Genomic DNA, 20,930 nt, shown 5'->3' with positions numbered 1-20,930 from the left:
CTTGGGCAAACAGCATGGTTTCTTCCATAAGTTGCATTGTTAAGGCCTGTGACAGGCAGTACAGAGGGAGAAGTGGCAAGAGCATGGAGTTAAGTCAGTATGGGGTACGAGTAACAGGGGCAACTGAAACAGATGAAAAAAATCCAACTGTCCCTTGCGTTCGGTGTAACAAACTTGCAGCACAGAGCAATTTCTTTCAGGCAGGTCTGGATGTCCCCCTTCTACTGACCAAGCAATGCTAGATCAGGCACTGCGCTGCTTCCTCCTGTCTGGAACAGTCTGACCGTTGATTTTTAGTCACCATAAGTAGAAATTAGGTTCTTAGGAATTTGTGAGTTGAACTTACCAAAAAAATTGAAATAGAAATATTTTTTTTCATAGTAAAAGATTCATCACATTTTCCAGTTAGATTGTGAAGGTATTTATTTGTAGTTACACTTCTCAGCCACTGTGTTTCTGAAAATTCACCAAAGAAGCGGTCTGTGGTAGCTGCCAAAAATGGAGTTGAAATTGCTGTGGGGAACCATGTTGCCATTCCCCCCCCCGCATAATGTCTGCTGTTTAAGGAAGACAATTGTCCAGTGGTGAAGTATAAAGAGAGAGAGAAAGTGCAGCATTCACGTTTTATTCCTTCCTCCATGTGTGCTGTCCTCTTTCATCAAGCACTTCATGAAAGTAGTTTTCTTTGTGTGCTTGTAGTAGGATGACCTCCGTTGCTTTGTTCTGTATTTGTACAGCACCTACCACAAAGGGAGCTTATTCCATTACTGGGCTTCCTAGGTGTTACTGTAATACACATAATGCCTGCAATTGGGAAGCTACTGTAACAGCAATCTACTATGACAGGAGGGACCTCTTAGAACAATATTACTGGGTCTCATGCTCAGTCAGCCAAGAAAAGCATGGATGCTTTAATCAGGGAAGCATTATATAGAGCTGGGGACCCACGCTTGGTAAGGCCTTTCTCAGTCTTGCAGAGACAAATTGCTAGTTAGGCAGCCAGCACTTGAGGCAAGCTCAGCTATTCCTTGGTAGCTGTGCAATGCAGAGCTAAGCAACACAGTGGCTTTTTTTGCAAAGTGAAAATTGGTCCCTTACCACGGCTGGGTATTTTCAGAGATGTAAATAAAGCAGCAGCAATTTTAGAAGGGTTCTGACTAATCTTCACACAGGGTGATTTTTTTTTTAAAATGACCGTTTCTCTCTCTTCTCCCTTTATAGGCAGTATCAGCCATTTCAGGCTGAGAGTGGTATATGTTCAATTTGGTTGTCTCTACACAGAGACACCACACAGTGTACTGAATGCTAACCATGCTGACTTGTTACTGGGAAGAGGATACTTTGCGACTTCCCCCGTAGTAGACTTTCTGCTCCAGAGGGCCTGGGCTAGCAGAACGTTATATGTAACAGATATGCTCAGGACCCGGAATTTCTATTTCATGGGAAATTCTGAAAATTATTTTCATGTCAAGTTGGAATAGAACATCAAAAATTCCCACAAATATATATATATAAAAACCTATTTTTTTAAAAATGTCAACTTGTTTATTCTTAACGTTTAATTTTTAAAAGTAAATTAACAATTTCATTATTACTAATCCTTCACGAGTCAGAACAAACCCTTCCTGGATGGAGTCTCTCCCTGCTATTGCTGCTGTTAGCTGGGCTGACTTATATAGGACCCTCAGCCTTCCCAGTCCCACAAGACTTTGGGGGAATTAGTGGTTAAATAGATTCAGCTGGACCATCCCATAGTTCTACTGTTGTGGGGTAGTCCACTACCTGCAGTTGTGTTTCAGAAGACCAGGGTTCCCTTTCCCCACTCAACGACAATTAACTTTAACAAATTTCAAAATGCTGGGGTTTTTTAATGAAATTTAAATCAATATGGTCACCTGAAATGTCAGTTTCAATAAATTCACATTTTCCAACAGAGGAACATTCCACTGGAAAATTTTCAGTCAGCTCAAATATTTGGCTTTAATAATAAAGACCAAATTCCTTGGTTATTGTCTCAAGATTAATAGGTGACTGCCATGACACACTGGACTACTGCCATAACCTTGGCACTAGTGTAACGGTGTGTGTGTGTGTGCACGCGTATTTATATATACCATTGCTTATATTCAGAACCAGAATTGATCACAGGACTGTCTTCAATTTACCCTATGACAGACATTACCTGCGAGACAAAATGGATCTAGACATAATTTGTACAGTGTGAAGCTTTAGTCCTGACAGTTTCCTAAGGCCTGCCAGAACAAAGTTGGAGAGGAACTCCATTCCTGCTGAGCAGAGGCCCTGCTCAGGAATTCTTCAGCTTTATTCCTGAAGAACTTTGGAGCTCAACAGTGCCAGCAAAGCTTGTGAACACTGTTACACCTGTGGAGCCTGAGTCAGTGCAACCCAGTTATCTTTCAGGACTTGTCTATGTGGGGAAATTGACTGGTGTTGCAAAAGCAGAGTTTCAGGCACATTCTGAAAAATCATGGCTCACTTGTTTTCATGTACATTGGGATCTTTAATAGTCTGTATCCACATAATTCATATTCTAAATCAGTAGAGCTTAGAAAACCCCCTCTGCAGTTAGTGAATACACAGGCTAGTATTAGTGTGGCACTGACCACTATGGAGTCACCTTGTTTTTTTGGTGGGGCAGCACTTTAAGTATCCACTTGGACAGATTTTTTTTTTCATTTATAAATTAATGGACTATACTCTTCATTGAAATAAAATATCTGTACATGTATGTAAGCAAGCGAGAGTGTGTGTGACCAGTGAATTACAGAATTCACAGATGGGAAAGTGATAAGTTGTTAACATACCTCTGCCATAATGGGTTTTGAACAGGAGTCTTACAATTGGAGAGTGGTTTTTATTCCTGGGGGATGCATTTGCAAGGCTGGTTGGAGACAGAAATATTTTCTGTCATTGGGAGAAGGGAAAAAAATTCTTCCTTGGAAGATTGTTCAGACCTGTAGAGGATGAAAACATATTTATCCCCTTAGGGATTTTGCTTGAAATATTAGAATTCATGGGATAAGCCTGAATGAAGCATTTTAAGGTCTATAGCACTTCAGTTACACATTACATTTGGTTTGAAGCAAAGAAAATGTAATTAAGGAACATATCCATTTAATCATTGTTTTTATAGAATCTATGCAGTGCTGAGTAATAACAAATCTTTAAGAGAATAGTTTGCTGATACTCGAACAGGTAAATATGAATACATGAACCATTTAAACTAACTAATTGAACAATCCTCAGTTATGCTGTAAATGATTGTCTGGTGAGTATGCACCCATAAATGCCTCTTCTGCAAATCCTTACTCATGCAGCAGTGCCAGGGAACTCCTCATGTAAGTTAGGACTAGTCATGGAAATGTTCAAATTCCCCTCCTCCTCTCCCCCCCCTCCCCCGGTCCTATAATATATTCCTTTACATATTCACCTTTATGAACAGAAATGGCTCAGACACAACAGTGCTGGGGAAAGACAAAAAACACAGTTTAGATTTTGCTCTTGGAACCACATCTGGATTTTCCCACACTCATACACTTTTTTTATTTTAAAAAAGTGAACATTTGCACAAAGATGTGAACATTCATGGAAAGTGCATTTTCTGGCTCGTAACCAAGTGAAGTATAGGGTCACAGATCTATATATGTAGATACTTACTCTATGCTCCATTTAGTGACCACTATACAGTAGTTCTGGGAACTACTTTACACCAAGGTGATAAAAGCAAGAGAATATTTTATGCACTTTCATGTATAAATTTTATAGTGGGATATTTTAGTGTCTCCACTTAAGGTGTAGACATCCTCAGAGCTGGATCCTGTAAGTTCTCTGGGCACAGGCCTCCTATCACCTTCAGTGAGAGATCTGTAGTGTGGTGGGATTGCAGGATTGGACCTGCAAGTCTAGTCTCCGCAGTAGATATTAAAGAAAATAGGATCCTGATTAGCTGCTTATAGTCATGCATGAGCATGCTGCTTTTGCTTTACTATTTTGGAACATGGATGGTTTTCAGACTCCTTAGGGAGCCTTCCTACATAATGAAAATCAAAAGATAGAAAATGAGAGGCAACATTGTTAACATGTGGGTCACTTCAGATCTGTGGCAAGAGGTTGAGAGAATTTTACAATAGTAAGTAATAACTGAAGGCTTGATAATTATAGAGATTTGTAAATCACACAGCATAGACTTTCAATGTCATCTTGCTGGATTTGTTACTCCCCAAACACACATTTCAGAACAGTGGAATTGGTTTTATATTTGTGTAATTTTTATCTAATTTGTGTGGATTTTCTAGCTTTCTTTGTTCTGAATTGGCTAAAAACATGCATCACTTTGGACTTAATCTTTGCATAATATATTTACGCTACTTGTATATTGCAATCAAAAATGACCTCCCACCCTCTATTAAAGTCCTATCCTGCAGAACTTACTCAAGCAAAATTCCTGTTGACTTCAATCAGAATATTGTATAGGGTCTGCAATTTATTTATTTAGCGACCCTTTTGGGGGCTTTCAATTAAAACAGAATCAATATCTTTGCTTAAACGAGACGTTGGTACAGCGTGGGAGTTAATGAAAAGAGGGGGAAACTCAGCTGGCTCAGCAATTTTTTTCAAAAAGCTCTATCTACAAACATTGAAGGGAGATTGTGATCTCTTGTTGGTTGCCTCTCTGTTATATTAATGGCTTATATCAGGGTTGGCCAAACTTACTGATCCTCCGAGCCACATACAACAATCTTCAGAAATTTGAGAGCCGCTCGGGGCTTCTGTCCTGCGACAGAGTGGTGGGGCTCGGGGCTTCAGCCCCATGGGAGGTGACTGCCAGTGCTCGGGGTTTCAGCAAGAGTGGGGCTGAAACCCTGAGCCCTGGCAAGCACCTCCTGCGAGTCTGAAGCCCCTAGGCACCCTTCTCACTGGGCAGAAATCCCTAATCCCACCACCCTGCCACAGGGCAGAAGCCCTGAGCTCCCCCTCCAGGTTGATAGGCAGAGAATGGGGTGAGGGTGGAGTGCTCCATGAGCTGCACTTTAACTGTAAAAGAGCCTCATGCAGCTCGCAAACCCTGGATTGGCCACCCCTCTTTGCTTGTTGCTATCTGGTCTAAATCATTTCTAATGAAGCAACTCTTATCTCTTCTGGTGTAGTCCTCATTTGCAGTTGCTCTTGCTCCCTCTTCCCCCTTGGAAAAATGTGGATTTGGATGTGTTTCCTGTTTTACCCTATTAATTAATCTACTATAGAAAGTAATCTATTATAGAAAGTAATTCTTTATTAATATTTTGGAGATACAAACTCTAAGACAAAACTGAAGTTATTTTGTTTTTATGTTTCTAGCAGTGCATTTAATAGTTTTCAAACAATTTTTGCATTTATCTTTTAAGCAGATGGTGAGGGCCAGTTTATCAACTGAAGTAAATTGACATATTGTTGTCACATGAAGAAAGGCCACGCTGACTTAAAGGATCTAGTTTCTAGACTAAATAATGACTGCCATCTACATTTTGAATGGAGAAGATAGCCATGGTTGAGTTTTTATAGCTTCAGCTTCCAGGCTAAAAATAAGATCACATCTTTAATAGTGAGAGTAATTAACCATTGGAACAACTTACCCAGGGATATAGTGGATTCTCCACCACTTTAAGTCTCTAAATCAAGACTGAATATCTTTCTAAAAGATAGGCTACAGCTCAAACGAAAGTTATAAGCTTGATGCAAAAATTGCTGGGTGAAATTATATGGCCTGTATTATGCAGGAGGTCAGAGTAGATGATCAAGATGGCCCCTACTGGCTTTAAAATCCATGAATTTTGTGAGCCAAATGCCAGTCTGGAATAACTGAATTTACATCGACTCTGATAGTGGCACCTGCAAAAGGCCCCTTAATACCATGCTAGGGTATTGGTTCATTAGGAACTTTGAGACAAGACGACCACCTATTACTGAGCCACTATTGTCTGCCACTTTCCTGGATTTTGTTTGGACATCTTACATTCAAGTACAAACTGAGGGATGATCCCATCATGCTTTATTCTCTTAAAGATAAATCTTTGACAGATCAGGCGGTCAGTGATACTCTCAACTTGTCTCACATAGTAAACTATTCTTTGGGCAAAAAAGAAATATGCAGAAACTGTAACAATGTTAACATTTGTACAAAAGGGGTACAAATTATGATACCAGCACTAACTAGGTAGGTAGATGGGCCAACCTTGTGTAGACATCCTAAACTGCTACCTCAGAGGTATAGTGCATAAAAGGACATTTTTCTGAAAGTAGAAAATGGAAAAAATGTACCACCGCACTTGAGATGGTTTTTAGGAGTAATAATGCTCTAGCTGCTGTATTTGCTGTTACTCGAGAGAGCTGGCTTGTGCATCCTCACTTGTTGGATATTTTCATGAAAGCTGGATAACAGCTCAAAGGTTACTCTCCATTCACTGAATGCCCAGAAAACAGAAGTGTAGTCCTTGAGAAATATAAGTGCTAGTAGCAAAGGTCACCAAACATTATTTCAGTTCTGTGGATTGTGAATAGCTTTACAGGGGGTAATAATTATGAAAAATAAAGGACGAGCCCGACAGTATTCCCAATAGCATTGCATGCCATGGAATCCGAAGACTGCAAGTACTATCCTCAGCCCCAGTAGTTCACTGGGGAGGAAGGACACCATGCCTTCAACAATTGGGCATCATAAGAGTTTTAGAAGATTGCTCTCATGTACTGTAAATACTCTCACCCTGCTTCAATGCAGCATTGCCTTTCATTTCAAAGCCACTGTTATAAATTCCACAGCCTGTAAAAAAGCACTTGAAGAAACAACAGCTACAGTGTTGGAGAATTCATTCTCTCAGCATTGCCAATGTCTGCCAGTGCACTTATAAATTGTGGATTGTTTTGGGGATGAAGAATTGAGGAAATACAGTATTCAAAAGTGAGATGTGCACATAAATATTGATGAATTAGAAAAAGAATAACTAATAAAGTCTTTGATGTTTGAATGAAGTGAAAATCCCGTGCTGAAGGCCAGTATAACATGTGTAAGATTGCACCTCCCTTTAAGCAAGGCTAGATGAATGTACTTGAGAAACACACTCATTTTTCCATTTAAAAAGTCTGCCAACTTTGCTAGGTCAACAGGAGGCTAATAAAAGCAGGGGAGGGGTAAAAACAAACCACCAAACCCAACAGTGCTTAAAAGTAGATAACGGTAAACATTAAAGTATGTGGCAGGGCTGGGTACTTGAAAGTACAATAAAGATTCTTGTATAGTAGGCAATAATGGATGAGTTTTTTGGCACTCAAGATTACTAGCTGAAAATATCTGTTTGCGTTCATTTTGGCGCAGTTGTGGTGATAGTGTTTTCTGATCACTGTTTGCTCTTCTGTTATCTCCTCCACTCATATTTCCATATTAAAGTCCACTTTTTACCTGAAATGTCTCCCTCTTTCCCATTTTTTTCTACCGTAGGTATACAATGGCATGAGGCATGTAGTGTGTTATGTTTTGGCTAGTCTTTATCCTAGCTCTCATTTTGTTCCTGCAGTTTGTAAACAAACAATTACAGGCACATCTTAGATTATTTAAACATCTGATTACACTCACATATAATGTAGCTAGACATCTAGGGCACAAATTGCACCTGCAAATCGTAGCAACAAAACAAAATGCTTGGTGCTGAAAATTCATGCTACATGCTGCTGCCCACGATTTATGGCTACAGTCTTAATTGGTGCACAGGGTCTAGCACAGGCCCTCTGCAAGTAAATTTCACCTAATCAAAAGGTCCTCTTTAAGAAGACTATGTATTGTAAGTTTAAAAATGCTCTATAATGTTTTAACTACTAGAATTATGAAAAATCTTTCCATTGTTGAATAATAAAATAATGATTATACATAATCATCATAACATAAAATGTCAGTTTTGAGAGGCTCTTATTGGGTTATGCAGAGCGTCTAAAGGCAAATGTTAAAAACTGAAAACCCTTTTAGTTTGAAAGGATCATATTAACATCAACTGTCTAAGAACAATCGTGCAAAACTTTCGGTAAAAAATTAGCATTACAGTACAAACTATTACCTCTTTTTGATGCTAATGATACATTTTGTTTCTAGATCAGAGGGGCAATGTTGGAACATAGCATTATCTGTCCAGCTTTTGGGGGATTAAGAATTTACAGCCCCTCATATTCCAATATACACCTAAACAGGCCATACCCTTAGCCCTGGTTGCTTTGTGTTGGAAGGTGTGTGTCTAAGTTTCCCCATCAGCTTTGAAAATCAAATCTTTTCTTTATTATGGTAGGTGCAGGGGATGCTTAACAGTATGTTTGACCATGAATCACCATCTAGAGAGATCAGTGATGCAACCACACAGCCCCAGATGTTCTTCAGCATCTTATAGGAATATGGATTTTCCTGGCCCATACATCTTGCATTACTGACAAACTGTGATAATGCACGGTACATCATAAAGTTTACAAGCAACTTTGACTCTGAACCACTGCTATAGCTTAAAAATACAGGTGAAAGTAAAATCCAGAGAGAAAATTGTCAATGAAAATTGGATTGAAATTGGATATGAGTGTGTGCAAATTACAAAAGTCACTCTACCAAGATTCATGGGGAAAATAATTCTAGCTACTGTTACGTGGCCAATGCTTCTGCAGAAGAAATGAACTTATGAACGTAGATTGAACATAAATGGCTACAGGCAAATCAGAGTACCAAATGGAAAGGAAACATCAATTAAAAAAGGTATGTGTGCATACAAATGTATTCAGACCTACTCTAGGAATTGACTGAATTGCAAAGTTTATATGTACAGAAAGATTCATGTTGTACAGAATTTTGAACCCCAGAAGAGGCCTGCTCCAGCTAGTTACCTTGGTGTAGCACCCCCAGTGCAATCAATGTTGAAATGAGTTCCTAGTGGGATTTCTGAGCATGAAGCACTTCCTGGATGTGGTCCAAAGTTTTGTATTGTTCAGATTCAGGCTTTTGTCCAACCTGTTTTAAAGGAGGGATACACCAAATCTGGCTCTGAATTTCACTAATATTTACTCCCTGCTAATGTATTCATTCAAGATCTTAAAAGGCTGAATTTTAGAATATCTCCTACTATAAAAAAAGGCAATAGAAATTTCCAGGGCTGCATTATGCTCTTTACCAGTGTAACTGTAGCACCGGTGTGGCTAATATGGAGTCCTTTCTGCTAGCAGCTCCAGACAAGGAAAAGCATGCAGAGGAACGCAGCAGGGAAACGCCCTTCCATCACAGGGGCACCTGCTCGAACCCTCCCAGAGTTTAAACACATGGACACACCGGAATAGTACAATGAATAAAGGAAATGGAAATATTTATTTACAGAAGGATGTGTGATGGGTTACCCCTTCTCCCCACGCCCCACCGCTGGGGTGCCACCTGATGTACTAGAGTCCCACTGGGCCCGCCCGTTCCACCAGCCTGGGCTCCCTCACACTGTCCTGCTGAGCCAGGCCCTCAAGCCTCCTCTAGCACATGCACAGGTAGGGACATGCCCAGCTGCAGAATGACAAAGACACTGAAATCAGCTCTGCAAGTGAAGAATCAGCTTGGGCATTGCCCAGCACTCAAGTGCACACCCCGTCTGGGGTGCAAACCCAAAATTGTATTGTCTTGCACTGCACAGAGACCTGCATAAAATACATCTTAGTTATGCCATATTCATATCATAATATCTCTATGAAGAATATGGGATGTAGGGTCACAGGATGTAAGGAGAAAAATGGGGAGAAGACGGGGGAATGGTAAAGCAGGGTTACATCGGATACATGGACCCACGGGCGCACTGGTACCACAATATGAAAGGACAGACACTGAGCACTGTGTCTAGACTCAGAGTTCAGGAAACCTGGGCAGAGATCCAGTCCAGCAGTAAGTCTTGGGTGCTCCTGGTCATCTTTGGCACCTGTAAACTTCTACAACAAACTCCTCTGGTACCCTCTTCTGCCGTACTCTGCAAAACACACGCAGAGAGACAAACTCCTCACTTGACTAAGCGCAGCTTCCCTTATTCCTAAAGCAAAGTCACAAGCCCCAGTACTCACGGCCCTATACAGCTCTGAGTGACAGTGATACTGGGTCTGGCTTCTCAGGTGATTCTTACCTGGTACAGTGCTCCTTCTGGCTCTTGTCCTTGGATGTCTCTCCTGGGCTGGTTCTTGGCTGCACCATTATGGGAGGGTTTGCTCGCTGTAGGCCCTCAACCTTCCCACCTAATCACTCCCTCTTCCTCAGGACAGTGTTTAAAAGGTGCCATGCTCTCTAACCCCAAAGGGGTTTACACCAGTATAAATCCAGATTAATGCCATTGGATTCAATGGAGTTACTGCAAACAGGTTCATAACTCATTTTTTCCCTCAGCACTTATGTAAGCAAACTCTCAGGTCACTGGAAGTTTCTCTGACCAAGGCCCTTGCTCTATAGACACCCATCAGTCAGCACTGAAAAATTATATACAACATGAATCTCTCTGAAAGGTTTCCTAGAAACCATACTACAAATGTGGCATTTAAGGGTGACTATGGCTAAAGTTTATTAGACTTGAATTGTATTGTGGGTAATTGTCCAGTAATAACCTTTGCTAAATTATAAGAAGCCTTTACTTTACTTAACAGGGAACTCAGATTCCCCAACCTCTAATATTATCATCATTCAAGATAATGAGCAACACAAACCATTCTATTACCAATCTAAAAGCAATAAATGTCAAAGTAAAGAACTATGCAATATTCTGGCCTGGAAGAACAAAGGACAAAAGTAATGATAATGCCTTTTTATATTTGCAGTCTATTATATCATGCATAACAAATGTCCCTGTAATTGTAGACAGTGTTATTTTAACAGGTTATAAAGAGAAGATGGTGGGGGAGGTGAGGGAGTTTTGATGACTGCCCTGACAAATGCTGCAGGGTTGTTAAACTAAAATACCTGATAATTTCTGAATTCCAGCCTGGGAAACGTTCTGCTTGAATTATTCTAAAACTCCTCAAACTGTATTGTTTAAAGCCACCACCTCACTCCCCACAATGTGACTTCCAGGTCCAAGCTTGCCAAGTCAATGGTTTTACTAATGAAGTGGCAGTAGCCTAGACAGTCATAAGCAAGGGCAAAACTATATTTTAATACAGATTATTGATTTTATGGAAATTACTGAGCTGGACACTTAGAGCAGTTGGTGGTCACATGGCTTTGTACATTCATTGTGCAACACAGGATTCAGGTGATATATGGGAGTCCTTTCTTAGGCAGTAGCCGTACTGGAGTAGATTGTTACTTGTGTATATCTAAAGTGACTTTTGAATTCACTTGAGCTTCTCCAGGTTTACACCAGTGTAAATAAGATCAGAATCTAGCTGCCTGTTTAATCACAGAGATGAATCATGTCCAAAAGGCTAAAGGTTAAAGCACTTGACTGGAACTCAGGCAATCTGTGTCTCAGTTTCCCCACTGTGAAATGAGGATAGCACATTTTTCACACTCTTTCTCCAACTTGTCTACTGAGACTGTAAACTCTGCAGTGCAGAGGCTATCTCTCACTATGTTTACTTCCATACCTAGCACATAACAGTGCTACCTGCTGGTGGCACTACTAATTACAAAATAAATATTTAATAGAACTATTTCTGAGAGAGTTTGAAGATGTTACTTAGTTAGCTTTGACACTGAGAAGGCAATTAATCTTGTGGGAATCTTCACCTACCTAGATGTCACTCAGCTGAGACAGAAGGTCAAGTTCTACTCCCAAATAGACTAGGTAGAGTTAGAGTAACTCAACTCTCTTCAACAGAGTTACTCCGATCTACATGAGTGTACCTGGGAACAGAATTTGGCCTCAAGACATTAACAAGAATTTTCTCTCCAGAAATAGACCATACTTCACAGGCTTACTTCCCCACTGCCTTGCATTTTGTGTAGTCATCTATCATACCAAAGCATGTGTGTACAAAGATACACTGCAGAGGTGTAAATGATTACATACAAAGCAAGGCAGTGGAGAATAAAGCCCTATATGTTAACAACGGCAGACTGAGTTCTGCTCTGACTTGTACCCCACATTTAGTTATTAGTTGCTGTTTATATACAGCATCAAGGGCTAACACTGATTAAATTAAGCTCTAAAATGCACTCATTTGTACAATCTTTATTTTGCTGGACTTGTCGAATGCAGAGTGGGGGTTGTGTGCAGGTGAGGTTTTTTTCTTTGCCACAACAAAAGCTAACTAGTAGAAGCTACTGCAATAGAAAAAGCAGATACTCAAAAGCAAAGCTATAAATCAGCTGACAATAGTAGCCTGAACTGAATTGAAGTCAAAGGAGGGGGAAAAAAAGATACTAAAATGTATTGTTTTTCTTTTGATCTCTTTGTCTCCATCTTCATTTTTGATGTATGTCTTTCTCTCAGAGGAAACAAAAGAATAAAGTTAATCCATATTTGTGTTTTGCCTCCCAGGATTACAGCCCAAACCTACAGAATGACTAGTAGTGGTTTGAATGTGTCTGTATTAGATCATCTCTTGGACAACATTAGAAGTAGAGGGGTATAGTGGTTCAACCACACTGCAATTGTCAGTGCAGATGTGGGAAGAGCTTTTCCCAGGGGAAGTCTTTTATACAAAACTTTGTAGATAGGTTCCTGAATGCTGAGCACAGCCCTGCTTTGTGTTTGACTTTTTTTGCTTCTGCCTTATTTCTTAAAATAACCAAACCCATCTGTTTCTGTTTGCCTGATTTTTATACTGTCACGTGTGTGTGTGTGTAGTAGGATTGTATTTTAACCTGGATATAGGCAAGATAAAAATTGGGGTTAAGAACTGTGTTCAGCTAGAGAAGTTTGGATGATTTAACTGAAGAGCCTGTTATGGGCTTTCACAAAAAATGATCTTGAATGCTTATGGATCAGTGTCCTAACAGATAAAGCACAAGATGGGGTATTAGGTGATATCTGCTACAGACCATCAAGTCACACTAGGAAAGAGGTACATAAGGAGCTGGTCATCCTATCTGTTATGTGTAAGGGGAAACCAAGCCCTGTGATCATGTGGAAATTCAATTTGAGTGACATGCTGGAGGCCTCATGCTGCCAGTACTAAAACATCCTTGGAATGTCTAAATATTGTAGATGACCATTTCCTAATGCAAAACATGTTGTATCCAATATGGGGGAATTCTATATTAAATCTCACCTTGACAGATAAAGAGGAACTGATCACAAAACTAAAAATTAATGGAAGTTAGGTACAAGTAATCATGATGACTAGATCAGATGTATAATGTGCAAACAGAAATAATTCCAGACCAGTGATTATACTTATTTACACACACACACAAACACACACACAGCTTTAAATATGCCAGTTTTACAAAATGGAAAACAATTATTAACCAAATGAGCTGGAAGGAAGTATTTAATCAGAAAACTATGAATGAGGATTGGGAATTGTTTAAAAACACTTCACTAGATTCCCCAAAAGCCATACTCTCAAGTTGAAGAAGCCCATATTGCTTAAAAAGAAAGAAAAAAAAAAAGACCTGATTTAAGGGGGAGTGATGGCATCTAATAATATCTAACAAATGGAGAAGAGGGAAGTAGATAGTAATGAATGTAAATCACAAGCCACAAGTTGTATAAAATTGATAAGGGAAGCAAAGAGACAAGGAGAAATTTATGGCCAGCATTGTTTAGGACAATAAAGAGTTTAAGTATATAGGAACAAAGTAGTCCTACGGTGGTATTAGTCCATTACTAGATAGAAATGGTAGAATTATCAATAATGATGTAGAAAAAGCAAAAGTGTTCAATAAATATTTCTGTTCTGTATTTGGAGTGGATAACAACTGAAGTAGTCATATCATATAAAAGTCTTTCAATTCCAGTAGTATCTCAGGAGAGTGTTAAACAGCAGCTACTAAAGTAAGAGATTTTTAAATCAGGAGGTCTGGATAACTTGTATCCAAGAGTTTTTAAAGAGCTGCCTAAGGAGATTGTTGGTGTGTTGATGTTCATTTTCAATAAATCTTGGAACACCAAGGAATTTCCAGAAGACTGGAAGAAAGCTAATGTTGTGCCAATATTTAAAAAGTATAAATGGAATGACTTAGGTAATTATAGGCCTTTCAGTGTGATGTTGATCAGCATTAATTATAGTACCTACTTTTTAATTCTTTATTAATTAAGTCCTCTATCAGCCACTGCATTATCTTGACAAGGATCAATGGGGTTTATGGGAAATAGATCCTGTCAAATTAATTAGATTTTTTTATGATATTACAAATTTGGCTGATAAGGGTAATAGTATTGATGTAATATGCTTAGAACTCTGTGTGGCATTTGACTTGGTACTGCATGACCAGGTGATCAGGAACAGTCAACATGGATTTACCAAGGGCAAGTCATGCCTGAACAACCTGAGTGCTTTTTATGATGAGATAACTGGCTCTGTGGATATGAGGAAAGCGGTGGATGTGATATATCTTGACTTTAGCAAAGCTTTTCATATGGTCTCCCACAGTGTTCTTGCCAGCAAGTTAAAAAGTATGGATTGGATGAAAGGACTATAAGGGGATAGAAAGCTGGCTAGATTGTCGGGCTCAACAGGTAGTGATCAACAGCTCGATGTCTAGTTGGCAGCTGGTATCAAGTGGAGTGCCCCAGGTGTCGATCTTGGGGCCAGTTTTGTTCAACATCTTTACCAATTATTTGGATGATGGGATTAATTGAACCCTCAGCAAGTTCGCAGATGACACTAAGCTGAGGGGAGAGGTAGGTATGCTGGAGGGAAGGAATAGGGTCCAGAGTGACCTAGACAAATTGGAGGATTGGGCCAAAGAAATCTGATGAGGTTCAACAAGGACAAGTGCAGAGTCCTGCACTTAGGAAGTAAGAATCCCATGCACCACTACAGGCTGGGGACCAACTGGCTAAGCAGCAGTTCTGCAGAAAAGGACCTGGGGATTACAGTGGACGAGAAGCTGGATATGAGTCAGCAGTGTGCCTTTGTTGCCAAGAAGGCCAATGGCATATTGGGATGTGTAGGTGCATCCAGCTGGGGGTCGTCACTCTCCGGGGAGGCAGGGAACCAGACCACCGCGCTACTTCTGTCAGGTGTGTTGGGGAATTAGCCTGCCTGAGCAAAGAGTTCAACAGCAAGGCCCAAGCCCTGGGTCAGGGCGCGGGGCAACAAAGAGTCAGTAGCTCAGGGCCCTCAGGCAGGGGCTGAGCAGAGTTCAGTAGCAAAGCCCAGGCACTGGGTCAAGGTGGGGCAACAGTCAGTAGCGCAGGGCCCTCAGGCAGGAGCTGAGCAAAGGCAGAGTTCAATAGCAAACCCAGGCTCCTGGATCTGAGCTGCCTGGGAGATGGGGAGACTGCCACCCAAGAGATGGGGTCCTCCACAATGAAGAGCATAGACTCATAGAATCATAGAATATCAGGGCTGGAAGGGACCTCAGGAGGCCATCTAGTCCAACCCCCTGCTCAAAGCAGGACCAATCCCCAATTAAATCATCCCAGCCAAGGCTTTGTCAAGCCTGACCTTAAAAACTTCTAAGGAAGGAGATTCCACCATCTCCCTAGGACCTGCTTTAGGAATTATTTTGTGGAGTTCTATGTGGATGGATTTGAGACTATGCTATTGCTAATCTGGATTTTGACCTACTTGAGCATGTGCCAAATATGATTTATGTGTTAACAGAGAAATGAAAACTCAGTGGTTTGCTTTTCTATAGTGCTTTTCACCCAAGGATCAACACATTTACTGAATATTACTTACCCTTCACCCTCTCTATCTGTCAGGTTAAGATTTGAGATGATTGCCAACAGAATGAGTTAATGGTAGTATCAGCAAAGCACAGGAGACCCCTATAATCCAGTCCTCTGCTCTAATGCCGAAGCAACACCTCTCTGGAGGAAACTAAAAACTCACTACGTTCTCGAGTGAACTCACACAGAAAAACAGGAGACAAAAACTTTATATTGGCCATGGGCACTTTTCACATAGCAATCATTCCATATCTTATCTTTCAATAATAGTGTGCAGGTTTCTCTTGAAAACTATCTGCAAAAAACAAGCTTGGGAACCTAAATTCCTAACTCCGCTAGACACCAAAAGCTGTGGATTTAACAGGGCCATTGATTTTAGGGCTCCTTACAACTATTTGTAACACATCACACTGCCTGTTACCCTCACTTCAAACACGTTATGCATAGCAATCTAACTCTCCAATTGCTCAGTGAAGTTCAAGTGACCTCCTCCACCATGCGTTACCCCTTCTGCTCAACAATCTGTCCCAATTTGTATTTACCTCAGACGCCCTGATTTCCTTCTCCAGACCTGAAGAACAGCTCTGTGTAGTTAGAAAGCTTGTACCTTCTGCCAGTAGAAGTTGGTTCAATAAGATATTGCCTCACCTACATTGTCTCTCAACCAATATTAATGCATAACAATTTTTGGCCTATTGCATTGGGCTTCATATTGGCAGTGGAGAGACAGTCACATTTCAGATAGACCTTCCATGCTTCCAGTTGTGTTTGCAGGTATTCTGCAAATCTCTTGATGATGTCTCAACCAACTTTCTGTTGGATAGATTAGTAGGGTAAAGAGCCCAATGTTTTCAGCAGTTTTCTGTATGATTCGGTTTGTACACAGAGTGACAAACATTTGTGCTGAACAGAGCCCAGAAGTAAGAGGTTCCCATAACCCTCAAAATCTTTTGCTAAAAATATTATCTTCTAGCATTGATCACAGGCAGGTGCTCAAAACAAAACAAAAAAAAACAGCAACCCACACTGGTGCCAAGGGATTTGCTTTCATCTTCAAAGAGACTAAGCAATAAAACAGTATTTTAAATATGTGGAGAAAATATTTAGTGTTTTCTCATATACATTGTTGTAGGGGAACTGTAGCTACAGCTGCCTTTTCCTATAACCATGCCAGATAAATATTCAGTATGTTCCTAATAAAAGTGATTATAAAAAAAACCTTAAATTATAAAAATAAAAATTCTGCTCTAACTCTTTATTTATCATTTTTTTTAATACAGAATAATTTCATCACAAGAAGGTCAAACACCACCAGCTGGTATTATAGATTTGATCATCTACCATCTGAGTGAAGATGATGGATCCCCCAAGAACATAGCAACTGCCTTACTGGAGCAGATTAGTGCTCCATCTGGTCCAAGTTCCTATCTCCAGCAGTAACCAGTACCAGCTAGATTCAGTAGAAAATTAAAGAAAACATTGCAGAAGGCAGTTATAGAACCATCTGCTTATAAGGAGTTTTTTTCTTTAGACCATAAGCCATTTAGAGAGGGAATCAGCTCCTTTCGGTGTTTGAACAGGGTCCAGAACAGTGGGATCCCAATCCTGATTGGAGGCTACCGTAACTACTACTTTCTTACCCTTTTTTACCCTGAAGCTTGAGGGTAGAACTAGTAGGAACTGGAATTTTCATTTCATGGGAAATTCCAAGATTTTTTAAAGAGTGCTCTGATTTGAAACACAAAGCCAAAATTTTGAAATTTTGCCCAACATGAAAATTAAAAACAAACAAACAAAAAGAAACAACACTAGGGACCATTAAAATGTTTTGATTTGCAAGTGTCAAAACATTTTAGACTTTTATATTAAACTATTAAATATGTATGCACATTACATATAATAAACAATACTAATGTTAATCATAGAATCTCAGAGTTGGAAGGGACCTCAGGAGGTCATCTAGTCCAACCCCCTGCTCAAAGCAGGACCAATCCCCAATTTTTGCCCCAGATCCCTAAATGGCCCCCTCAAGGATTGAACTCAGAACGCTGCGTTTAGCAGGCCAATGCTCAAACCACTGAGCTATCCCCCATGTATTTTAATATACATGTCAACACAAATTAAAATGACATTGCAAAAATATGATGTTTCAGCTTTTTGTGAAAAATTTCCAAGTGAAAATTTTTGTTGAAGTATGTGCAAACCTCAATTTTCACAAAATTGCATTTTTCTCCCAGTGCTGCTGGGAGGGTGGGGTTTATATTCCTTCCATTTTTTTTAATCTTATATATCTAGATTCTCTTATTCACAAATGTCTAACCTTTTTTCTTGATCCTACCAAGGTCTTGGGATGGGATTCACAAAGGGGATTTAGGTGCCTAAATCCAACACTTAGGCATCATTGGCATTCATAAAACTCCTGTTCAGCTGTTGCATAACCTTGGAGATACCTAAGATTTTACTGTTGAAGTCCCCAAGACACCTAAATTTCAGCAGCTGGGCAGGAGCACAGCCACCAAGTCCTAAGACTGCTCAACAGTTAACGCTTAAACCCCAGAAGGATTAACAAACTAGATATTCCCCCATCTGTCTTGGGGGCCCAATCTGGTAGATGTGCTCTGAGCATATCTAAACCCAAACAAAACAGGGGCTGGGGAGGGAGTATCTCTCTTATAACTTTTAGCCAAAAGAGCAAATGGGAATCTATATCCCAGTGGGTAGGGCACCCACCTGAGAGATGAGAAATCCAGGTTCCAGTCCCCTTGCTCCAATAGCTAATTATTTATATGTATGAAGTGGTGGTGTAGCTGTGTTGATTCGAGAATACTAGAGAGACAAAATGTGTGAGGTAATATCTTTCTATTGGACTAACTTCTGTTGGTGAGGGAGAGAAGCTTTTGAGCTACACAGAGCTCTTCCTCAGGTCTGGGAGGAAGAATATGCAACAAAAATTTTCTTTCTTCCACAAAGCATAGTATAGACCAATCAGCCTATCTTCAATATCTGGAAAGATACTTGAACAAATTAAACAATCAATATGTAAGCATCTAGAGCAGTGGTTCCCAAACTTGCTCCACCGCTTGTGCAGGGAAAGCCCCAGCCGGGCCGGGCCGGTTTGTTTACTTGCCGTGTCCTCAGGTTTGGCCGATTGCAGATCCCAGTGGCCGCGGTTCGCTGCTCCAGGCCAATGGGAGCTGCTGGAAGTGGCGCGGGCCAAGGGACATACTGCTTGCTGGAAGTTCACCCCAATAAACATCGAATTGTTTGCACCTTTGGACTTCAGATATTGTTGCTCTCTGTTCATGTGAGAAGGACCAGGGAAGTAAGTGGGTGAAGGAATAAGCCCCCTAACAAAGATTACCTCAGGTTTGGAATTGAACAGCTCTAAACTTCATCTTTGGTTTGGGCTCCAATTTAATTTTCAAAATGTTTTGAAGACTTAGCATAATAAAGAAAAGGTTCTAAGTGCCCAGATAGTCCATATGATCTTGACTCCCAAATGAATACTTGCTTCCCAGCAATTTCTGAGAGGACTGGGAACCATTTCTTTAACATGGGAGAGGAGAGTGCTCTTGTGAGACAACTTATCCAAACCACACAACAATCTCTCCCCACTAATCAAACTGATCAGGAGGCCTCTGTTCCTTACTGGAGCAAGGCCCCCAAACACTTATGAGTACAAAGACTGGCAGTTTGGCTTGGCTCAATCCATTTCCTCAAATATGACTGGAACTCTTTAGTTTAGAATTAATAAGTGTAATTAAACAATATGGCTGAAAGCTGGCTAGTAAATACCAAATCTGACATCTGTGCACCCCCTGTACACAGCTATATGTGTATCAATACTGCTTCATCTGCAATGCTAGCTGAAATCCAGTATAATTGAGAGTGGGCTGGCTGGATGCTCTACTGTAGAAAGAAAGTCCAAGACAGGTAAAATTCTAATGGTAACTAAAATAATATGATGTCTTCTATCTCCTGCCCAGGTCTTGGTCCCTACATCCACCCCTTTCATTTTCTGGTAGATCTGCTGAATGGATCAAGTCCTGAGGTCCCTGCGCAATCCTGACAGAGGCAAAATTCCAATTGACTTAAATAGGAATTTTAAGTCAAATAAGAACTGAATAAAATCTGCAGAAGGATTTCTGGGTTTGACCCAATGTTATTACAACAATACCTGGGTTAGTTCAAGGCAGGTACTATTTTGGGTAGCAGATGGAAAAGCAAAGCTCATTAGCTTACACGTGAGTATTTGGAGGGAGGGGGTGAGTTTGAGGAGGAAGAAGGGTGGTGTCTTGGGAGGAGAGATAAGCCTTGGGGATGAGGTGTAAGACTGGGGAGCAGGAGGCAACAATGTGTAATGTAGTGGAACACAGAAATGAGTAGGGTGACCAGATGTCCCGATTTTAAAGGGATAGTCCCGATATTTGGGTCTTTTTCTTCTATAGGTTCCTATTACCCCCAACCCCCTGTCCTGATTTTTCACACTTGCTGTCTGGTGTCCCTAGAAATGAGAGACCAGAAAAAATGAAATGAAGGTAAAAAGAGAGATGGGAGAAGAAGGAGAGTAATTGAAAGAGTAAAGACACAAGAACACAACACAGGAAAATAAGGGTTGGAGAGGAAAAAGAAATATCTAACATGGCGGCTAAATTAGTCTGAAGGAAGATGGAGAGAGATCGGTAAAGATAGTATGAAGAAATGAAGAGTGAAGATTCTTCCCTTCCCTCCTCCCTACCCTAAGCAATATTAATTTAAAACTAATTTATAGCCTGTCAAAAGCCAAAATACATTCAAACAGCCTTTGTGGATATTTATACACAGGATCCTCACAGGTTGAAAGGGTTGGCTTGTGTGGGCTGGTACTAGTCTACTTAAAACCTCCACTCCAGCCTGCTCCATTACCCTCATGCCTTCCATTATGCCCATGCTAATCTTCCAGCTTCTGACCCTCTGCTCCCACTTTCCCACTCATGATCCACCCCAGCACAATTCCCTTAATACCCAGGTTGGGCCATTCCCAGTTATTTTGCCCTGTTGCCCTGTTTGCCCTGGGGACTTTCAGAAGTGCATGACATGTCCCTTGGAAAGGGATTCTTGGGGACCTAT

The 20,930-nt window shown here is 40.5% G+C and overlaps 1 long non-coding RNA gene across 2 annotated transcripts in view; it reads left to right on the top strand.

Annotated features, from left to right (window-relative positions):
* The window catches only part of LOC122464129, a 58,831-nt gene extending 38,908 nt beyond the window's left edge, over positions 1-19,923 (top strand). For both annotated transcript variants that reach the window (XR_006288035.1, XR_006288036.1), the window contains exon 4: positions 19,808-19,923. This is a non-coding gene — a long non-coding RNA (uncharacterized LOC122464129). The remainder of the gene's footprint in view (positions 1-19,807) is intronic.
* Positions 19,924-20,930: the final 1,007 nt, after the last annotated feature.

The sequence above is a fragment of the Chelonia mydas genome, chromosome 1 (assembly GCF_015237465.2).
Source record: "Chelonia mydas isolate rCheMyd1 chromosome 1, rCheMyd1.pri.v2, whole genome shotgun sequence".
Taxonomy (NCBI): domain Eukaryota; kingdom Metazoa; phylum Chordata; order Testudines; family Cheloniidae; genus Chelonia; species Chelonia mydas.
This window is presented reverse-complemented; position numbering and strand designations above follow the sequence as displayed.